Here is an 18,664-nt window from a genome sequence, read left to right as displayed (position 1 = left end):
TTAATCTGCATTACAATTTTTTAAGGATTTGGTTTATTATTCCTTTGTGTTGCATGTGCAATTTTAAGCATTTTATACTTATCGTTGTATTCAAATGTGATATTTTTTTAGGTTGAATAAAATATTATACAATTTAAAAGAGGATTTCACTCGAACATATGTTTCAAATGCATACAAGGGCAAATATTTGACCAGAACATATAAGAGAATTAATTGTTACATAATATATGAATGCATATGAATATTACAAAGTAAAGTGTACCTTAAATGAGATAACATCATAAAGTCTCTAACGATAGAGCTAACTTTGATATCACTGACGTGTCTAATCTATATTGTAGCTGCTTGATCTTAGAGTCCAAAACAATTTTAAACTGAAAATTAAAAATGAGATAAAGAAACTTCTCTCCGATATCTCGTAGTGTTAGTGTTGCTAAATGGTAAAAGTTAAGGTTTCTTAATCATTCTTTCTTTTGTATTTTTAACGGTTGTTGGAGAGCTTTTTTGAAGCATGTGTTGTTCGTTGATTCTTGATTATTTCTCTGATAAAGTTGAAAGGTTGGGGGTGCTTTTACAACGCAACAAGATATATACAAGATACATAAATCTCGTCGTCTTCGTATTGTATTTGACAAGATATGCAAATTGCACTTATTTTAAGACCAATTATGTACTCTTATGTCTAGAATTTGTTTTACGAAGCAGTACGTTTTTTGAAATATTTCCCTTTAAGAGCCTAGAAATAACAATTTTTTAATTTTATCATAAAGTTGAAATAAGAGGCTATGTTTGGTCATATATGAACCTTACCTTTTATTCACAACCTTTGTAGATTCGCAAAGATTTGATACATGGACAGAAAAAGTGTACATGCTTTTAATATTTTTGGTGGCAAATTGATTTGCAAGTTCGGTTTAAAGTTTATATTGCTAACCAGAATCAATTATCAATTGTGTTTCAAAAACTGTTTTAATTGGTTATATATCCTGTTTGTTGTAGTTGTATGACTGTCAACGCTTTTGTGATTATCTGACAGTTTAATTTAACTGTACGGAACATATTTTTACGATACAAGTGTCAACAAAATATAATATAGTATTTTTTCTATGAATATTGTTTATTCCTCGTATAGAAGATTAAAAGTTGAAGATTTGAGTGACCAAGACACGATGTTAATAACACAACAGGGGTATGTATTGTCTGTCAACAGTCACTAACGTTTAATTGTTTTAGTTATGTCTTACCCTATGCGTTTGAACCTAGGAAGATGGAATGATAGGTTTAATTGTTAGTTTCTATGAATATATTCAAAACCTGTTTATATTCGAAATGGTTTGATGCGTGATAAGAAAATATCATACAAATCCCTTTAAAGTGTGTCGAAGAAAATATGAATATGAAATATAAAATTTTTCATTAAAGTCCATAACATCTGATGAGCAACTCCAAATTATGTGCAATCTTTGTGTTTAAATTCATCATTGTAAATCTTCAGAATGAACTTACCATTAACCAATTCAATACTTAAACTATTGTCGCCGTCAGCTGAATTTCGTATCGGTTTCCGGTACAAAAGTAGTCAATACCAATACAGTATATACGCTCGTATATACTGTATTGGTATTGTTTTCAAAATTAAAAAAAAAAACACTAGTAGTACATTTTTTTCGCACTGTTATTATCCTGAACTTCACGTTTTCCTAGACGATATTGAATGGTTTACATAATTTTATGGCAACTCGGAGTTTTAACAGTTGCAAATAAGATTTTGAGAAATATATTATCAGACTAAAGATAACCAAGAAAACAAAAATTATAAACAAAGTGTTCTGGGGTTAACATGTTCTTTTATTAGGTCTTTCCACTTTTCTGTGGAAAGACCTATTGTTTTTCTTCTGATTATTTTTTTTTTCTTCCGCCTAATTTTGTTCTTGCGATAAACATTTGTTTTGCAATATGTCGCTTAGATATTTGGTATATGATATCGAACAGTTTATGCGCCTTTGAAATTTACCCTGCGTAAACAAATACTTTTCTTTGTAGGAGTTATCTCCCCAAACACTGTTTTCCTTGTTATCACATCTCCTTCGCAACCGTTAAAGATTATGACAAATTTATTTTACAAAATTGCTCGTTATATCCTTCGCATGATTTGTCCTATTTAGACCGAAGTGGTATGAACGCTCCATATGAGAGTTATTTCCCCTTATGCATTTGATATAAGTGATATGCATTTCTATCTTGTAAACCATAAGTGCTAGAGACCAAGGATCTTTTGATTTGAGGTCCTTGGTCAAAAAAAATAAAAATTAGGTCAAGGTCAAAGGTCAAGGTCATATTCTAATTTTTGAATTTGGCTTATTTTCACTAATTTCCAGAAACCTTATAAGATATCGACAAATTATTTTTTCTAAATTGTTAGTTGCGACATGTCGTAACACGTACATTTTGATTGCACGGTTACGTTGAACGTAAAAGTGAACGTAAAAGTGAGTTTTCTCCCCTCTTGTATTTAAAAATACGCGTATGGTGATATAACTGATTAACCAAATATAATTAAGACCTATTGTCTTTTGATTTGAGGTCCTTGGTTTATGACCTTGAAATTGATCTCAAGGTCATAGATTAATTTGACGTTCTAGTTTTTGACCTTTGCTTTCAGCTCATATGTATACATGATATAGCCATGAGACTTTTGGCGAAAGGTATCAAACCATTTAACCTTGAAAAAAACAACCGGAAAAGACCTCGTGTAAACCGGAAGTAGCTATTTTTTGTACTTAATTAATTAAAAAGTATATAGAACCAGATCTTTTTGGAATCAGTGTCAATTAAATATTCAAATATTATCGGAAGTAACATTTTTCAAACCGGAAGTAACAAATTATCTCCCTTATTTAATTTTTTTTGTATAGAAACCATATATTTCTGGAATCAGCGTACAATAACCTATCAGTTGACGATTGAAATGACATTTTAAACTTAATTTTACAACTTTCATATTAAAATACATTATTTTCAGTGGAAAGACCTTCAATTGTTCTCTGAACAATTGGTTTTTAATTTAAAATAGGTTTCTTATATTATATAGAAAAATGCCACCTTTAATAAAGAACTTTAAAAAAAAATGAGGATTTAAGTGATGAACAAAAAATACCTCAAGAACTATGATTAGCAGAAGTATATGCGTCAACCATATATGTATATCTAGCCCATTAATTGGCTTCTGAACTTTCACGCCACAACACATCATTAGCCTTACTCGAAGCCAACTAGTCTTTCAAATTTTTTTAGTAATGAGAAGGTGATATATAAGGACAAACATATGGTTGTGTTTCTTCACCATTAAAATAATGTCCTCTATGAAATGCTGTTGGTCGTACAAAATTTCACATAAAATATTTTCAGCAGACACTTTTCACATCTACCTTTAGAATTATCTTCTTTCAAAGTACAAATATACAAATGTTCATGTAACTATCATCCATCTATATATATATTTATGCATCGCACCATATATAATCATTTGAAAAAAGTATTTATTACATATGTTAAAAAAAAATTCAACCATAAGAGCTATCTGTACTTATTAAGCAGTTTCAATGTGATAGCGCTATACTCTGTGATTTTGTTATATTAATTTCTATGACATTCAGTTTCTGGTCGATTGATCTTTTGTCGCGTTAAAAGTTAAAATTATTTAAAAGGAAATGTAAATCAATTCCTAAAAAATGGATTTTTTCCCCAAAAATGATTTATTTCAAATATATGGCGAGTAAATAGTGTATACTTTTTGACTGGGTATGAGTGTAACAGTTTTTATTGTCCCTTAGGTGCAACTATTCCATAAACTCTGATTAAATTTGAAGACTGTTATAAAGTATTGACATATCTAGGGAGCAATTAATTTACCAACGATATTTAAATCATTTTTGAGAGATCTTGAACCCTTTGATTGTCAATCATTACTCATAGTTTTGACATGTCAGATGTTAAGATTAACAGTGTCATAACTTCGCTACCAACAAAAAGAGAGGATAGGCGATATGTCAGTTACTGGATTAAATACACAAAAACACATGAAGAACCTGTCGCAAAAGTATTATAATCAAGTATGTCTAACAACTAACATTAGTAACATTTAAAAGCAGTTTATCACAGTAGGTTCAAATAGAGATCACCAGATGCGTGCATGGTTCGTCGTACTATTTGAATACCACTTCGAGACAGCCTTACGTTAAGTGATAGATTTGGAAACGTCTGTAGACAATCACTATTGCTATTTACAAAATACATTGGAATTTTCTTTGTTTGTCCTGGCTTTTATTGGCATATAACGATGAATAAACTTACTACAAGTGTTGTAATCAGAAACAGTCATTTATTTATGTCACAGAAAGGAGAAAAACATATAAATTGGTTGAAGACGAAGTGAGTTTTCGGATAAACATTCTTGAGGAACGCTAAAACCCAACATTTTGAAAGCCAAGTATGTATAAGTATCTTAACAAGTGAGAAGCTGTTTAAATTTAAGGAATGGACATTAAAATAATAGCCAAGTCCATGTAATGTCCATGTATTGTCAATTTTGCTTACGGTAGCTGTGGGCTTCATAGTGTTTTATGAATGCATAAAGATGCAATTTAAAAAGTCATGTCAGTTGACGATGCACTGAGCTAGTTGTTGATATCCTTTGGTATTGATATCCTTTCAGTTTATAGGAGAGGACAATTAAATGGAAAGCTTAAACCTGTCTTTTTGTTGTAAAGATTTGTTTGGTCTAAACCGACCCTCATTTCATCAATAGGGAGATGTGCGTACGATTCAATTATCCGTCAAAGTTGTGTTAATTGGATGTTGGCAATTACAAGCAACTATGCGGCGTTCAACTATGTGAAAAACCAGTACCTTATAGTGTGCTGTAAAAGGCCACGAAATACTGATACCTTTTGCAATTCAAATGAGAAAAATAACGGCATAATTTATAATAAACTTATTTTTGATAAAAGATATGACAGACATGAATCAAAGACATCCATTGAATTACAGGCTCTTGATTTGATTAAGACACTCACAGAATTGTCAGGGCTAAATAATTTTGCGAGCGTTTAGCTTTTAGCCTTTTCTAAGCCTGTGACATTGGTGTGGCAGCACAACATATAAACAAATATAAAAAAAAAACAGTCGGAGAGGACTGAAATATTCTTACCGATACAAAGCAGAAACACAATATTAACAAAAACACAGAACGAACGGGTTAGGAAATTTGTACATTCGTACACCAAAAAAGACAATATGTACATATCAGAGAGTATTTGCAGTTACTGTCAGCAAGTTTAAAGTCAATAACAACTTGTTACAAAAAAATCATGTACCTAAGACTGACATTTTAATCAATACACAGGTATCATTCAACTGATTTAGTGTTAAGACGCCATTAACAGTCTGACTCAGAGAAACAAAATGCCCCATTGTCAATTTCGAAACGTAAGCAATATAGAAATCTTAATTGTGTATGTTCGATTTGATAGAAAAATGACAACTTCATTCTTACGGAAAAGCTCCTACGTTAACTATATTTCATATGATAAAGGAACATGTCGACAAGAAGAGTAACACATTTGACTCCCATAGGAATTTTATTTGATTGTCGAAAAACACCTCCTTTCTGATTATGTACTATGAAATAAATTCCAATAAATATTACGGAAGAAAGAACAAACATTACCCCATTAATTAAGACAAGGGAGAGCAAAGTCATGATTTTTCATGAAAGTGAACCAAATATCAGTGTTCACAAGATCACACAATATTACAGACTGAAACAGCTTTCTTCAGACACTGAAAAGATCCAGCTTAACAGTTGAGACAAGTACTGTAAACCAACTTATTTTCGCGGATACTTTATTTCGCGTTTTACCCTTTCTTGATCACTTCGCGGCTATTTAATTAACTTGATGAAGTTTATGAAGGAAAGATCAAAGATTGACATATTCGCGACGATTTATATTCTCGTTATTTTTCTACTCGCGAAAGTCGCGAAAATAAATCGCTCGCGAAAATAAGTTGGTTTACAGTACCTTACAAAGAAAACACCAGGACGTTCTACCCAGAAATATCGAGCTCATAGCTTTTACAATGAAAAGCAAATCGTGTGAAGATTAACTTAAAAATTGCACATCCAGACCTCAGTTTTGTGAAATACCACCAAGTCTGAACAGAGTAGCATTGTTAAAACACTTACAATGAGTATGACTGCAGATATGTTCCTTTCAGAAACTGTGTAAGAGTACTTTGTATATATATACAGATAGGTCAGTCACAAATGAACAAAAGGAGGGGCTGGTATATACATTTAGTACCCAAACGGAGGCCAAATGAAGTAGAGATACACAAGGATATGTATTTCATACTCCATGCAATGCATGTTAATTCGACAGATGTGGCAGTAAAGGTGGACTCGTGTGTGGCAACACCATGAAACATGCCGGCAGACCTACATAGTTCAAACCACAAAACTGAAAAAGAAGCCTTTACTCATGTTGCATACTCTATCACAAATACAAAATCGTTATCACAACTCAATTAGTATTCCTGACGGGTACCTTCTCGATGCTACATGCTTTGACGAACGACTAGCTAACTCAACTCCAACAAGCTTTTTAAAACATCAAAAGTTTAACAACAGTACTACAGTGAATCCATTAAACTGTGGTGTTTGGGGTAATGAACAAGCCGATAAATTAGCAAAGCAAGGTTCTGAACAAATACTGAAAAAAAAATCCAGTTTGCTACACAGAAATGAAGACTATCATTGAATCTCTTTTCAACACCCTTTAGCAGCAAGATAGCTACCATCAGCTAACAAACAACCATCTTAAGACTGAGGATAGGACACAACAGAATCAACTAGCATCTACACAAAGTCATGAAAATTAATGTTCTTCCTTATGTCCTTGTTGAGAAGCAGAGCAGGAAATTGCACATCTCTTACAGAAACTCAGAAACACCATTAAAAAGAAGCTATATTGACCAGAGAATGTGTTACAGATGACATTCAAAGTTATTGAGGAGACTGGTATTGAAGTGTAAAGGCGAACGATAAGAAGAAGATGACTGTGTAGAAGAAAAAATACCTACGCAGTGCTTCAAGACTTATACTTGGGTACGCCGGATGCGGGTTTGTTTGCTCAGACGTTCCAATTTAACGTGATTACATATTTCATATTATTGTGGCATATGAATGCATTTTTGTTTTGTTTTTCCACTTGCTGTTATTCTTATGAATCATTAAACATTGCTACTTAGCAATTTTATATATGCCAAATCGGTATCAGGACTGATGGAATCGTGCTAATATTCAGACACTCATATCATGATGCATTTGTTTATTGTCATACACATGTATGACATGTAATGTTTATAGCAACACATTTTGCACACGCATTGTAGTATAATGTTACTATGAGTAAATAATCTCATAGAAATACTATCGTCTATGATTTTTTAGGACATAACGCGTACACCATTGTTTCATTGGCACTCATACCACATTTAAGTCGAACAAAATGAACAATAGAAAAAAAAATGGAAAAATCTAGAAAATCATATGATTGCATTTACAAGAATATCAAAATAAATACAACAGAATTTTGTTTACAGTATTTTATTTCAGATCCGACATCTCTTTCATCTTTCTATTGTTCTATACTGGCGGCACAGTACTAGTCTCATTACTTCCTGACGCCCCTCTACTTCCTGACGATTGAGCGCCAGATCCTTCTTCTTCTGAAAAAATAAAATTGCATTTATCGTTATAAATACTTTCCTTAAGTAACTACGGTGTAGTTTCTTATCTATATAGTATGTATTCAACTTAACGTATTGTTACAAAACTTGATTATGTTGTCTGCAGAAAGTAAAGTTTTTACTATGTTTTTTCTACATTTGAGATATAACCATGTTACGAATATATTTGGTATTTGATAATCCTCCTTCTAAATTTTGTTTCAAAAGGTGAACAGCAAATTGGAAAGAAGATAAACTTGATAACTTAAGATTGTGACTGAAACTATTTTGTCCTGAGTATTAAAATATAACAAATACAAACTACATCCTAATACTAAGCTGGGATTTTGAGCGAGATAGTGTACTCATCAAATAAAAAAAACTTAACTAATGTGACCAACATTGTACCCAATGAGAATATTAGGAGGGGTCATCGTGATCCTTTTTTCGAGTCTTCATCTGTTTGTGTGGCGCATGTAGAGTAAGATGTGCTGACTCTTCCGGACAATCGAACAACGCCGGTTTTTGTCAGTCTATGAATCTAATTATCCCTTTAGAATCTTTTCCCTCTTTTATACATGAGTAATGTATCAAAAAAATATATAACAATTACGATTCTGCAGCGTAACATTGTCACCACGTTAATTTGTATTTTAATTTTTATCCCTGTTCATGCCACATATTCTGACTTATCGATTTCTATTGAGAGAAAAATCCAATACGCTGTTATTGTTTTCATAACATAAACACCAGTAGATGTTATAACTGATAAACAATTATAAAAGCATACAAAAAGTCTCCGAATTCCAAAATATTGCCAAGATACGTGTACTTTGCCAAAAAGCAGTTTTAAAGCATTTGATACAACGCTTGTGTAAAGTATTAACCCTCACTAGTAAAACCAGATCTTTATTATATATGTTAAGCAAATCTTCTTTTTGTTCATATACATATTGTAATTGCATAATCCTCAGAGTATAGACAACTAAAATCTAAAAGAAAAATTGAGATTTTGTTTACTAATAATACTTACGAGGAGGAGGAGGAAGGGGAAAAGGAGGAAATCGATAACAGAAACAACTCCAGATCGGTCGTGAACCTGGAAAACGCCAACGTGGTTCACATCTACCATACTTTTAACCTAATTTCCCCAAACAGCAGCCTCTACATTTACAGTTACTTCTAGGCCTTCTACGGCAATAATTCAAAGAACATATCTGTCCTGAAGTTTGTTCCACAACTGAAATTAAGTAATGATAATTTAAAGTTTTGGTAAGGATAACTACAAAGGGCTTGTGGGAGTAGATTTCACTAAAAAAAACACTGACAACTAAGATTGATCGTAATTATACTGGTTTGTTAATGACTTAAGAACAATCTTAGTCGTAAGTTGTTTTGTGAAAGCGATTCCGTTTTTTTTTCTTATATATTTCTATATATAATATTGAAATATAGCAACAATCAACATCCAATCTATTTATGCGGGCATAAGTTTATGAAAATGAACTGATACAGTTACTGAATTAAAATAATATGAATGTTTAAGAATATAACTTTAACAAGCTAATCATTACATAAAAAAGTTCTATTAGATTTTAAATAGATATACGCAATATTTTGCTAAATATATTAGCTCTTCCAAGCCTGTACAACTCTCAAGGTGATCAGATGCATGACAAAAGACAAACTTGTAGCTTAAACTTTATAAAAGGAGTAGGTCCAGTAAGGTCTGATTTTGGCCTCAAATTTCTGGTTAATCTGACGAAAGATTTTGGCCACTTTCTAAACACTCAAGTGTCTATTTCATTTGATTCAATTAGTTAAAGTGAAAGATTTTAACTGATTTAGTCTTTAAAAACGATCTGATTCGAGCTCAAATATGAAAAATCTACCAAACATGCCGAAAAATTTCACTTTTCAGATGGTTTTTGGCAAAAATGTAAGTGGCCGCGCATCCGTGTTCATCCTCAACCTTTATATATGTTATGTATTATCATCAAATACAACTTAAATATCAAGGATGAACACGAATGCGGCCACTTTCGTTCTACACGGAAACCGTTTAAAATTTAACTAAAATGCCAAAATTATGAAGATTTCAGTAATTTAGCATGACTTAATGATGCTAGTACCCGATATACATGTATGTACATATTATTATAAAAAAAAACAGTCCATATTTATGTAGCAAAAGCATTCTAGTGTCCAATAAGTAACTAAACGTTTATATTTTTACAATTTTGTAAAACTGCTATATGTTGGGGCCAAAAACGGGTCTTACTGGACCTACTATTTTGAGTAAAAGTTTAACATATATATATTGACGTTCTATAAAAAATATATGTTTGTAGCTTCAACCACATAAAGTTGGAGTTAAAGTTTAACATATTCATTGATGTTCGATGAATTGTATGAATTTCTATAAATTGTATGAATTTCTATAAATTGTATGAATTTCTATAAAAGAGGAACGGCGATTCCGGAGGGACAGTCAAACTCATAAATCGAAAATCAAATGTTAAAGCAAATCCGGTAAATATTTTAATTTTGTAGGTCACATTCATGAAAGGCAAGGGGATTGTAGTTACGATATCATTTTTGAAACTGTTGTTCCATAACGGTCAACCAACTCGTGATGGTGTCCGTAAAATTTACGAAGGAATGACTTCAACATCACCATTTGGAACTCTTGTTTAAATATCTTCCTTGTGAGCAGCAATCTTCTATCAAGGAAATCATGATAGGAAATACACGCATGGAAATATCGTATCAATTAGGAGATATATACCTCGTATGTAGGTGCTGCTGGAATGTTGCTATTTAGAAAAGGAACGTTCACAATTGGAAAGCTGAAATCTTCTCTTTTGTCGTAAAGTTTTTTTTTAACTGACCCTAATTGTCAATTTCTAGATGTAAGTCAAGATATGAGGCCGACTAAGCTGTATCTGTGGAATTCCTTTTTTTCGAAGGGATAGTTGCGTTCAACATAGTCACCAAATTTAAATTATTTAGTGAAAGAACATCATCTTTATAGCGGAAAGTAAGTTAACGGATTTTGCTAACTTCTTATCTTTCTTCCTAAGAAGTCAGCCTCATAATAATAAAGAAAAAAGTCGGCAAGAAGAAGGGCACAATTGGTTCCAATTGAAATGCCGACAGTCTGTTTAAAACACGTCCTCCGAACGTAATAAATATGTTGTCAATCAAGGAATCAAGCATCTTGATAAAGTCAGTTTCAGAGAATTTTTTGTTTGAATCAAAGTGATTCATTACAAAAACATGTATCTTACCTCATGACAAGTATGTTATTGTCCCCGCAGATAAAGCCCCAAACAACACAACGTTTTGTGTTTAAAACTCATTACATTAACTGCTTGATAAACGAGTTAGGTATTGACAATTCACTTATAAACTCAACATATAACCTCACGACACTTACCAAAGAGGAAATCCTGGATAATCATAGGTGTATTCTATGTTCCTTTACAGATTTAAATTATTGTAGAAGTATTTTTTTAACTGCAAAAAAAACCGACCCCAAATAACCATGTATACAAAAAGAATGCATAACACATGTTACAATTAATTGAAAGAAGTATTAATTAAGACTCATTACAAAAGAGTATTATATAGAACGAGCTGATGCTTTTCACTATTTCAAAAAGGTGTTAAAGAAATAATACTTGCCGGTGTAATACCACCAAATCATGGTACGTCACATTCGGTTGTATACGAAAATATCTCGAAAAATATATTCCTTTGAATTTGACAGTTGTAGGTAATTACTCCAACATTTTATTGCAGTAAAAGATTTCTGTGTCATAAACATATGTCTTGGGTATTTCAAAGCACCATTATTTTTTTTAACTTGGATTCCTATATAATAGTTTATAATCTTGAGGTTACATGGTGACTGAACCTTGTACAGAAATAAAAAAAGGGGAGACATCTTATTGATTAACTTCCAATGATGGTTCTTTTTTTTATATGCAATGAACAGCTATGTGATTTTTTTTCTATAGTACTGAACAGGATAAAACTTTACTCATGCCTAGTATTTCTTTATTTGAAACAAAGATAATTTCTACAGATTTTATTTTTTTTAAAAGTGCAAATATAACAAAGACTAATAGGGGTAAATCAATGGTGGTATTAAACCTAACAAATCGGTTAAGCATGACGATTATGCGTGATAATTATTCATGACTTTTCATGGATTGTCTTTTAAAGAATGTACATTTAAATAGCATATAGTTGGATTGCAAGTGTTTTTTTTTTGTAGGAAAACAAATATTCCACAATAATTCAAATCTCTATATTTTACATTTGTAAAAAGTTCTTCAAGGTTATGATAACTAACGGACCTTTGTTTTAAAGTCGGAAACCCTTTCGAGGGCTGTTCTTGCTCCCTAAAAGTTTGAGCCAGGAAGATCGTCAGCTTCTAAGTTTTGTCGCTAGTTTGAAACGAACCAACCTTAGAGCCGCCTTGTTTTGATTTCTTCTTCCAAATTGAAACCATGTTAAAGCTATACTTCTTATGCACTCAGCCTGCATTTTTCATCATTTACCATATGCAAAAAGTAAGTATTTGCATAGGGTCTATATACATAAAAAAGACAACATGTGTACTCTTATTTTCTTTGTCAGTATTTCATATGTAGAAGAATAGAAATATGACAATAATGTATAAAATAAAGCACCTGTGTTTTTGCCACTAAACATCATATATGAATGTTCATGTCTCCAAGCAGTGACTTATGAGACTTAGATAGTGACTATTGTCCTTATAGTTATAGTCTATATGTAGTACAGAATTTTGCCTTTTCATTAAAAAAAAATAACGAAGAAGCAACAAACAGGTAATTTAATGAAGAAAACAGAACAATGGGTGTGTTGACCTATTAAATAATAACAATTTGTATTAGAGAATAAATAATACAGAAAAAGATGACCAATGCACCAAAAAACCCTATCCATCCTGCTACTAAGACCTTTTTTTTTTAATTTTGCCCATAACTAACAAGACCTAGACATATTGATTCTAAAGCCAGAATTATGTAGGCATTATCTTAGACATATCTTAAGGGGGAATCCTAATGTTAGTAACACATAGAATTAAGTCATAGTTCTTTATTCAGATGCGCTTTTCCTTTGAAGCAAGCAAAGACAAACTGCATCTTAATTTGCGTTTTTGTAAAACGGAAAACCAGTACTGTTTAACAAGTTCAGTATGGTTTTCGACTTCCTGTCACTCCATGAAACTAGGATAAACATTGCAAAGTGTGTTTTCGTTGAAACATTCTTTAAATGAAAAGACAAATGTCGACTGACCGATTCTGTTTGAATAAGTCAATCTTGATGATCATAAATGCCCTATTCGATAAACGGATTACCCGTTGAAACCGTTGATTAGCTTGGGTCACTTTAACAAACATATAAACTTGTCGCCAGGTAAAATTTCGTACAACGTAATACCAATTTAAATGAAGATCGATATAAGTACTGTTCTAGTTGAGAACTGAACATTTTGACATAGAAAATACAGTATTTTATTGTCAGATGAAATAAAAAAAAAACCTTTGGCTTTGTATGGCATGCTCCAATTACCATAACTGAAGCATACACGCACTTTGCAAAGTTCTAAATTCCTGAGAAATATCATCGGAAATGTATAGATGTTTCACATAATGTCGCAATCATTAACTGTTATGGTAGCTGCTGTCTAAGACGAGAATATTAGACCATCAGTCGAACAACAAAATTCACTGAGAGAGAGAGAGAGAGAGAGAGAGAGAGAGAGAGAGAGAGAGAGAGAGAGAGAGAGAGAGAGAGAGAGAGAGAGAGAGAGAGAGAGTATCTTTTAAGTCAACTATAGAATAACTAATTGAAAAATTCAAAATATAGAAAAATATTCAACGATTAAGACATGAATTCACGCGAATGCGAGGAGTATTTGTTAATTATCAGTACTAATCGTTTACTTGAAAGTTAAAACTATTTTGTATGTGTTGGATAATTGTCGGCAGTTCGTCAATTAGACAGCAATCAAGATTTCAAATCAAATGTATGAACAAATTTAACCCAATCAATTAACTACAGTAAATAAACTCATCGTAGATACCAGGACTAAATTTAATATACGTCAGACGCGCGTTTCGTCTACAAAAGACTCATCAGTGACGCTCGAATCCGAAAAAGTTAAAAAGGTCAAATAAAGAACGAAGTTGAAGAGTATTGAGGACCAAAAATCCTAAAAGTTTTGCCAAATACAGCTAAGGTAATCTATGCCTGAGGTAGAAAAGCCTCAGTTTTTCAAAAAATTCACTCAAGCGGAATTACTAAATATTGTAATAGTTTAGGAGAAAGTTTGAACTCCCCTTTTTCAAAGATGTATGTTCCCTTTTCTTTACCCTACAAGAAAACGCTCCCAGTAGCCAAGGATTGAATATTGTCTGAATATTTTCAAATACTTAGTTTAAATTGATGAAATTATATGTTAATTGTGGTTATTGTCCAATCAAATCAGAACTTAAAACATTACATCTCCACACGGTTGGGATGACCATAATGAAATAGGACATTGCAAAACATTGTTTCCAATGTGAATCGATATTTAGACATATTTTTTTTTAATCCCTTTCTTGGGATTAACTACATGCTTTGTATAAAAGGAGTAAGAGGATCGATCTACGTCATTGTGACAGCAACTCTTCAATACAACACTACAAACAGGTTACGGTTAATCCCATTTGTAGTACTAATTTTTTTTATATTATAGTATCTTTTCCCTTTTTCCTTAATTCTGTTGGTAATATATAATGTGCAACTCACCAGCCAGTATCAATACTAGACCAAGGATAAGAAGAATCTTCTGCATGCTTCAGAGTTAGATACACTTGGAAATCTAAATAAAAAAAGTATGTTAGTTACGTCACTGGGTTGATGCCACTGCTGGTGGACGTTTTGTCCCCGAGGATATCACCTCCCCAATAGTCAGCATTTCGGTGTTTACATGTATATCCATTATATTTTATGTATTAACGGTCTTCAAAATCTGAATTATTCAAAATACTAAAGATTTTCTTATCCCAGGCATATATTATCTTTTTCGTATTTTGCACATTTTTTGGGGAAATGTTGGGTCTTCAATGCTCTTCAACTTGATACTTGCTTGGCTTTCTAACTATTTGACCTGTGCGTCACTAATGTGTCTTACGGGTGCCACATGTAAAGCAGGATCTGTTTATTCTTCCGGAGCACCTGTAAACATACCCAAATTTTGGTGGGGTTTGTTTTGCTGAGTCTTTAGTTTTCTATGGTGTGTCTTGAGTACTAGTATTTGTCTGTGTGTCTTTTTTTTATATCCATTGCGTTGTGATTTAATTTTCGATCTATGAGTTTGACAAAATGTGTTAAGACAGTTATTTGTCCCCGAGGATTTCACCACCCCAATAGTCAGCACTTCGGTGTTTACATGTATATCTATTACATTGTCACTTTTTTAAATTAAGGGTCTTCAAAATCTGAAATATTCAAAATACATGGAATAAGGATTTTTTACCCCGGGCATATATTATCTTTTCCGTATTTGGCACAACTTTTTTGAATTTTGGGTCCTCAATGCTCTTCAACTACTTGCTTCCCTTTCTAACTATTTTGACCGGAACGTCACTTATGAGTCTTATGGGTGCCTAATGCAGAACAGGATCTGATTACCCTTCCGGAGCACCTGATCATCCTAGATTTCGGTGGGGTTCGTTTTGCTTAGTATTTAGTTTTCTATGTTGTGTCGTGTGTACATTTATTTGTCTGTTTGTCTTTTTACTTTTTAACCATTGCGTTGTCATTTTATTTTCGATCTATGAGTTGGATTGTCCCTCTGGTACCTTTCGCCTCTCTTTATTGTAGGCGAAACGCGTGTATGGGCTATCAAATTATAAGCCTGTCACCTTTGATATCTATATGAAGCAGAGTAGCCATTAAGTGTTATCTTGTCCATCTGTACGTCTATGTGTACCTCCAAAACTTAGTTTTTGTTTTCTACATTAGTTTACCTCAACGAAATGTTATGAAACTTATCTACAACGGTTATGACCACACAACTTAGATCAAGTTCGAATTTGGGTGGTGTCTTCCTTATTAACGTCCTTTTATAAGGCATTATACAAACTGGGGCATCATTCTCTCTATATTTCTTTTCTTTTAACTTGATTAAATTCGGTTCACTATGATTTCAATGTAACTAGAAATCAAAATTTATGATTTACAATGTCCTTGATATGACATGAACAACAATCTTTCATCATACATATAATAATTTGTTTTTGATACTGACTTTGACAGCAAGAACATATTAAAGCTGATGAAGTCTGTTTCAAAATATGAAATGCCATTATTCATATTTTATCGTTAATTTGTCTTAACTATATGTTTTTTTTTCTTGGTTCTCTTGGTTGAGAAGATGATATAATAAGTAAACCTACATATATACAAACGCACAATATCAGAAAAAAAAAAAGAAAAAGAAAAGAAAAAAATATAAGTCATACCTTTAAGAAAGCTTGGCTAAGAGCATTTAGTTTCATCAACCGTATTTTACTTTTTATACCCAGAAGTAATTAAATTATGTTTAATCCGTGTAACATGTTTTGCAAGATATTTTATCGGGTTTAGCAGTTTCTTCCTTTGTGTTGCATGTGCAATCTTTGGCATTATTTACTTATCGTTGTATTTAAATTAGCTATTCTTTTGTGTTGAATAAAAGTATAAAAAACTGAAAGAGGATTTCACTCGAACATCTGTTTCAAATGCAAAATAATGCAAATATTTGGGCAGATCATATGAAAGTAATACTTGTTGTATAATATTTCACACATATATATAAATATAAAAAAGTACACTTTACCTTGAATGTATACCATCATTACATATCAAACAGGAGTCTATTAGAGATAATTTGTATCACTGATGTGTCTATTTGATATTGTAGGTTTTAAATGCTCGAGTCTAGAAAGTTGAAAACAACGTATAGCTTCAAAAAATAAAATAAAGTTCACTCCGCATTTTCATGATTTAAATAAAATCATTATAGAAACCAGTATTGAAAATTGATATTTACGCCAGATGCGTGTTTCGTCTACAAAAGACTCATCAGTGACGCGCCAATCAAAAAATGTTAAAAAGGCCAAATAAAGTACGAAGTTGAATAGCATTGAGGCCCAAATATTCCTAACAGTTTTGCCAAATGCAGCTAAGGTAATCTTTTCTTGAGGTATTTAGTATTTAGTATTTCCAAAATTCAAAGTTTTGTTAACATTTAATTTATAATTATGAACATATCAATGATTAATCAAGTCAACACAGAAGTGCTGACTACTGAATTTGTGATACCCTGGGGAAATAAATATCCACCTGCAACTGTTATTAAAAGCTTATGTTTCATGAAAGAGAAATTTAATTGGCGGAATATATTGATACGATAGAAGAATGAAAGTATAAACTTGTCTTGTATAATGGGCTGAAGTTGATGATGACTCGTGCAATTGGTGGGAGACAAAAAATGCATATGTCTCTTTAATTTATCGTAGCTACATTTGCCAAACCCTTTCATAATCTTGGGTCCTCAATACTCATCAGCCTTTTATGGTGTTAACATTTTGATAATCGATCGCAACGTATGAGTCTTTAAAAACGGAATGCGATTCTGGCGAAAGGCGTTATAAGACAGAAAGTTTCATATGCAATGCAGTATACTCTGTTCTGAACAGAAAAAAATATTAGAATAATGAAGCTTTAAAATTCTTTTTAAAAAACACAGACGAAGTACAACTTAACATATGTTCAATCTTCCTTTCCAGTTTCGTTGGTCAGGGTGCAAAATGAGTTGATTACACGAAGCTTCTACCCCCTATCATAAATTTTTCCAAAGTTCACAAAAATACGAAAAATGAGAAAACAAATCCACAAACACTTTAATAATAGCAGTTGTACAACGTCAACATGTGTGCAATCTTCATGTAAAGATTCTCGAATTTGGAGTAAAAACACAAAACTTCTACCATAAATGTTGCTAACAATGAGTGAGTTCCAATTTCTTCATGGAATGTTTTTTGGATCTGTGTAAAAACTGTGGGAGGAGTTAATTACACAAACCGTGTATTCTTTGACGTACATTTTGTGGATTTTTTTTTACATTTCTAGAAAATTCGATTAGATACCTGAAAAAAATAATCTTTAAAAAAAATCATAATAGCAAGTGACAACTTAAAATATGTGAAGTATCAAGGATCTGTGATGGACACTCTTGTATGAGTTGATTGCACAAATCTAACATTATCATACTAAATCCCGGGTTTTGTATGTCTCCAACCTGTAAAATATGTTTATATTGATACTGAAAATACAATGAATAAAGTAAGTGTGTATTTGACTTTGTAAATGTTATCCTTTGTACACTATTTTATGTTATAATTTGAAAAGAAACTCAAAAGAAGCTATAGGTTATGACCGGTTATGTATTTAGTATTTTATTACGTAAGACTTATAAGGTTAAACTTAGATTTCGAAATTAAAGTTCATTGAACATTTTTATTAAAATTATTAACTTATCGGAAGGCCTTATTGGGAAGAGGATTGATATAAAAAAAAGTATTTGAATAGAAAAGAGCAAATGACTCAATATAGCTGTTTCAAATGTAGAAATACAAAATAAAATGTAAAGAAAGTTATTGAAGGACCATAATACAACAGCATACCATATACGTTTATTGGACTTTATTGATCATACAAGTAAGTCGTTCAACTGAGACTTAACATCTAAAAATCTTTAACAGGTAAACTACTCTAAAACAACTTATTTTCGTGGATTCTTTATTTT

At 32.0% G+C, this 18,664-nt stretch overlaps 1 long non-coding RNA gene across 2 annotated transcripts; it reads right to left on the bottom strand.

Annotated features, from left to right (window-relative positions):
- Window positions 1–7,650: 7,650 nt before the first annotated feature.
- LOC139522322 (uncharacterized) lies at window positions 7,651–16,387 on the bottom strand. Of its 2 annotated transcripts, none has more exons than XR_011664385.1 (4): window positions 16,338–16,387; window positions 14,620–14,692; window positions 8,822–9,028; window positions 7,651–7,788 (listed from the first exon to the last, which is right to left on the bottom strand). It is a non-coding gene; the product is annotated as an uncharacterized lncRNA (long non-coding RNA). The 2 variants fall into 2 exon arrangements; XR_011664386.1 differs by having other exon boundaries at window positions 7,651–7,785.
- Window positions 16,388–18,664: the final 2,277 nt, after the last annotated feature.

The sequence above is a fragment of the Mytilus edulis genome, chromosome 5 (genome assembly GCF_963676685.1).
Source record: "Mytilus edulis chromosome 5, xbMytEdul2.2, whole genome shotgun sequence".
Lineage (NCBI taxonomy): Eukaryota > Metazoa > Mollusca > Bivalvia > Mytilida > Mytilidae > Mytilus > Mytilus edulis.
Note: the sequence above shows the minus strand (reverse complement) of the source record. Positions and strands in the feature narration are given on the sequence as shown.